The sequence below is a fragment of the Erpetoichthys calabaricus genome, chromosome 7, assembly GCF_900747795.2.
Source record: "Erpetoichthys calabaricus chromosome 7, fErpCal1.3, whole genome shotgun sequence".
NCBI classification, from domain to species: domain Eukaryota; kingdom Metazoa; phylum Chordata; class Cladistia; order Polypteriformes; family Polypteridae; genus Erpetoichthys; species Erpetoichthys calabaricus.
Window position 1 is genome coordinate 20,928,904 of NC_041400.2, and position 6,000 is coordinate 20,934,903.

Genomic DNA, 6,000 nt, shown 5'->3' on the forward strand with positions numbered 1-6,000 from the left:
AGTTTTGCAAATTCACAAAATGATTTTCAATGAGAGATTTTGAAATTTTCAATAAATATATACAGCATGCTATATCTGAAACATCTCAACAAAAATTGAAAATTGATGAATAAGCATGCCAGATTCTAAATTCACTGGGAACCGAGTTGTTTCATAGACCAATAGATAGACAGATATGGCTTTCATGTTATGTTCTTTTTAGCATAACATGCAAGCGCATCTAAAAATTACTAAGGATGAGATGTTGGGACAACTTAGTTATAAGCTAAGGTGAAAAGATTAAGTGCTGTCTCCTCAATTGGCTAACTTCTTACAGTCCAATGTGGTAAACTTTCAAACACTACTTTTTAATCAATCTCTCCATACATTTTACATTTACATATTTTTGTAAACAAGTTTAGAATTATAAGAGTAAAAAGTGAAATGGTTCACACTGTCTGTTCTACAGCTGAAGAGGCCTTGTCAGCAGTGTGCAAAACAACTTGTGGTAATCTGTGGCATCTGTTGGTTGAATGCTGAAAACTTACTCTGGTGCCAGAATGTATACTAGGGGTGGTCCTGGAGAGCCACAATGGCTACAGGTTTTCATTCTAACTGTTTTCTTAATTAGTCACTAGGTTTTGCTACTAATTAACTTCATTTAATCTATTTGCTTTTAAGACTCAGACCCTTTAAATCGGGGATGAGCAACGTTAGTCCTGGAGGGACGCGATGGCTTCAGGTTTTTATTCCAACCCAGCTGCTCCATGAGAAATCATTCATTGCTGATGAAGCACTTACTGCTCAACTAGTGTTGAGAATGAGAAAGACTGACATCTTCAGCTGAAAAATATGCTTCAAATAATATTTGGAGCATGAAAAATACTTTTTAAAAAATCCAGTATTTCATGGAAATGGTTTGTGGTTGAGAAATTCCAATTTTAGAACCAGATTCAGCACACCTAAACCTATAAAGTACACCAATTTTTTGCTCAAGTGATATTTTTCTGCTTAATTTTATTTTTCTTGATTGTAAAGATTTTTAACCCTTAATTGCTGATTTTAGTCTAAAAAGCTGTGTTCATCTATCTATCTATCTATCTATCTATCTATCTATCTATCTATCTATCTATCTATCTATCTATCTATCTATCTATCTATCTATCTATCTATCTATCTATCTATCTATCTATCTATATGTAATAAAATACAGCGTCTGTTTGTCTATATGTCTGTACGCTTTTCACGAGAGAACTACTTAACGGAGTTAGTTCGGGTTTTTTTCTATAATTTGCTTGAACATTCTGGTTGTTTTTGCGACCTCATCCCGCTATGCATCATAGTTTGCTTGCAGGAGTGATTTATTCATGCTAATCCGAGACAGAGGCTGCGGGCTGAGGGGAGGGGGAAGCATGACATCAGGAGTGGGGGGGCCAGGCGGTGCCCTCCTCAGTCACACACCAGCCTCCATTTGAGTCGGTCTACCTCTCACCACGTTTTGGAGCGTACCTTGCCTCCGCTTAGCTAGTGATACCTGTTTGTTTATTGGTTTTTAAAGTTTGTCCTGTTTCACTACTAAACGGGCAGAGCTTCGGGGGGACAGCTAGTTAGCAATAAGATGCCAATGACAAAGGAGCCATCAGTTCTACATCTAACTTGTCTCAATTTCCACCCATGTGCATTCATCATCCACTATTTGGTTTAATTAAGTACTCAGAAGGGAACTGAAGAGAAAGTGAAGAACTAAAAATTACAATCACTTGGATAATACATGTATCATTAGAAAGGAAAAAAAAATCTATGATTTCTGAATGAATTGACATTGTAGAGTTAAAACACTAACAAGCCATGAAATTAAATAAGATCTGTTATTGGTGAGGATTGGCTTCTATTTAAACAAATGGTTTGGAACAAAAACCTGTAGCCACTGCAGCTCTCTAGGATCAAAGTCGGTCAACCCGGTGTAAACAATTAATTAGCTCTGTAGATTTTTCTCAGTTAGGATTTGCTTAACTTAGGTTGAATCTCAACATACATGGATAAGCAATCTACAAACAAAAGCCACACCACCTTGTACTTCTGACCAGCATCATATAGAAAACCCACTTTTCATGAGACATGGCTATTTCATCAGGTGGATTAAGGTAATTGCATGCCGTGAGCCTATCTTCCACCTTGCCACAAAGCAGCACTGCAGTTCTAAATATTTAAGAGTACTGAAACAAACACATGCCATTTTGAAGGTAAAGCAATGTTCTCCTGCAACCTGAATACTGCTGGTTTCACAGTATCCATAATCTCTGTTACTCGGTGCTCCCCACTGTCGCATTTCAACAGCATCACTGACACCAAGGCTGTTTGTACTTTTTCTTCACAGAAGGTCTCAGCTTTATTCTTGAATAGTTCTGAGGCTTGTGGATGGATGAGCTTCCCTTCTGTACTGGTAGTTCAATTCCTTCCACAACCCAAAGATATTTGTGCAACCTGGCCACTCAATTTTAATCTATAGTCTTAATCTTTTGTGTAAGTGTGTCCTCTAGTGGACACATATCTCATTTACACTTGAATCCTGTCTTGTGCCTAATACTGTTCAGGTAGGCCTAGGACTCTAACCATGAACTGGATTAACCAGGTGTGATAACACTGGACAGCAATTATTTTTCTCAAACTTTTTGCTTTCTGAAACATTTTTAGTGATTATGATAGGCAACTTCAAGTATGTGAAACAGAGGATGTGTGCCGATTACACTGGTCTTCTATCAAAAAATGTAAGTGTTCTTTATAGGGTGTTGAATTCAAATCTGTCAACAGAATTTCTCTGTCACATCCAGTTTTTAAAGGATGAAATTTTAAAATATTTTTAAACTACTTGTTTAGACTAAAAAAATGATAAAGTACACACATAATTGTTCAAAATATATTTACTTACAAAATGTAGTCACTTGGTAGGTTTGTTTCTTTTATAATCCTCTGAAGATGTTTCATGGTTCTCCACTCTCCATTCTAACATCTCTCCATCTGAGTGACGTCCTGGTGGAATGTCTCTCCATGTTCATCAGAGACTGTTCCCATGTTTTTAGGGGGAAAAAATCCAAATTAGAGTGCAAGTTATAGATTTTTGAAGACATGTTGCACCCAAGTGCTAGGGACATAGGAAGAGAGTTAACTCAGCTAGCTCCTCATAGTTTTCCACCTTGTGAATTCCCAAGAAAAGAAAATTGTGGCACACGCTTTTTATCTTCTTATATAATACACTACCGTGGCTGTCCGTTTGTCTATCCAGGATTTTAAATCACCTGTAGCTCGCAAACCGTTTGACCTATTGACCTGAAATTTGGTACACATACACTACATGACCTCTACTGTCCGCTTTCGGGGTGATGATTTTTATTCCTCTTTTTATTTTTATTTTATTGTAGAATCAACTCTCGGCAGCAGCCAGCAGGTCAGCCGTGCAGCACATGCGTACAGGCACCATTCTCATCCCTACCACCTTCACCGTCACTTCCTCTACCTCTTGATATCTTAAATCATTCCTGAGGCAGATTGAAAACTTAAGTGCCAGCTTAAGTGAAAAATTGAGAAAAACGTACTAAGTAAGTTTCTCTCAGTTTTAACGTGAAAAGATGCCGACAGAAGAAGAGAAGAAGCGGGCCGCTAGAGTGGAGAAACCAAGAGCTGCTCAGGAAGCAGCAAGCGCATCAACCTCTGAGCAAACGAATGCTAAACGTACAGAGAAAGAGAAGGAAAACGAAAAGTCAAGTTATCGTGCAGTCCGCCGTTACTGGTGTTTCGATAAAGGAAGGCTGTGTTCTCTTTTACCATTTTCTCACCTGTTACTTGGTCAAGACAATGAATGAATTAGACCAATCGTATTTCTTTTAAAAACATTTGAATGACAACTTTCTCTCTTTCAAACCATTAAAAGGCATCTTTCTAACCTTCTAAGTAAATAATATAAATTCCTGCCTATTTTGAAGGACTAAGAAGAGAGAATAAAAATACAAATCGAGAGCAACAAATGTGTAGCAAATACATTTTGGGTTGTTTCCCCCTCAACTAGTGTTGAGAATGAGAAAGACTGACATCTTCAGCTCAAAATATGCTTCAAATAATATTTGGAGCATGAAAAATACTTTTTAAAAAATCTTTTTTTTTTTTTTTACTAAATCCGGTATTTCATGGAAATGGTTTGTGGTTGAGAAATTCCAATTTCAGAACCGGATTCAGCACAACTATACCTATAAAGTTCACCAATTTTTTTTTTCGTAGGAGGATTTTGGTGCCGAGCAGTGTTAACACCCCTCGGTCTCTACAATCTATAATGGGCTTCATCTAATATTTGAACCTTAAATCCAGGAGGAGCAATATAGATTACTTCCTAGCCCAAAATTACAATGGGCAGACTCTATTTGTCTTTACACATGTATTTCAGGAAACTGAGGATTTGACAACCATATCTGCATGTTCTTTGTGGTCCTGGAAAAGGTTTATTAATGCATAGGTCATGATATCTTATGGCAGGTACAATATATAGAATAATTTGGTTTGGTGTCTGTTTCTAATTTTTTTTTTGTATTTAATTGTGCTTGTAAACTTGGTATTAATCCTGTAATGTTTGTGTTTGTTTGTCTCACACCCAATGAAAGGTGACGCTTTTGTTTGGGAGAAAACAGTTGAAACTGATCACTTAATTGCTGTTAGTTAAACTCATCACCTGAGGCAATGCTCTGAAAAATGGTGCTGGCGGGGTGAACCCCGTGAAAAAGCATTGTTTCTTCTCAGAAACTATACGTGCTTTGTCTTCAGGTCATTTCGCTTTGCCAGAAAGGGAAGAGTGAGGGACTGAAATATAACAGAGCCGTATTTGTAATACAAGCAACAAAGACTGAGATAACGAATGCATGCTTGCTAGCTACACAAAGCCAACACTGTTCATGGGGCTTTGCTTTTTACTACAATAACAAATCATGTTGGTCACTTTAAAAACTGAAATTGTTCTTTAGAAGGAAGTGAAGCAAAAAAGCCTAAGAACAGTACTTTGATTTTTTAAAATTTTATTTGTATACTAGCTGATTACCCAGTGGCTTTGCTCACTGAGTGCTAGGGAAAAAAATAAAATGTAGTATTTATGAAATAAGTTTGTTAATTGCCAATTTTATTTTTCAACAAATAAAGAGCATTTACAATAACATAGAAATCAATATAAACAACATTATTAACATCATTATCATATGAGAATATGAAGTAATATATAAGAAGCACATTGCATATAAATATAAATTATTAAACAGTAAAATCTTCTGTAATACGCTACCGTGGCTGTTCGTTTGTCTGTCCAGGATTTTAAATCACCTGTAGCTCGCAAACCGTTTCACCTATTGACTTGAAATTTGGTACACATATACTACGTGACGTCTACTATCCGCTTTCGGGGTGATGATTTTATTACTCTTTTTATTTTTATTTTATTTTATTGTAGAATCAACTCTCTGCAGAGCGCAGCAGGGTGGCCGTGCGGCGCATGCGTATAGGCGCCGTTCTCATTCCCTACCACTATCGCTAATCATTCTTGAGGCAGATTGAAGACTTAAGTACTAGATTAAGTGAAAAATTAAAGAAAATGTGCTAACTAATTGCAACACAAAAACTAACTTAATCGGTTTTAAAGCGAAAAGATGCTGACGAAAGAGGAGCAGCGGGCCGCTAGGGTGGAGAAAAGAAGAGCTACTCAGGAAGCAGCAAGCGCATCAACCTCTGAGCAAACGAATGATAAACGTACAGAGAAAGAGGATGAATACTATGAATGCTCAAGTCAAGTGTATTCACTTCACGTTATCGTGCAGTGCGCCATTACTGGTATTTTGATTACAGAATTTGAACAACATATAAAAAGCGTATAAATTATTAAACAGTAAAACATTAACATTTAAGAAGTAAAGATACATTGAGTACTACTGCAGTGCTTTCGGGTATACTACATTTTTTGTTTGCCCATTACGTGCATAAATGTATAAATTT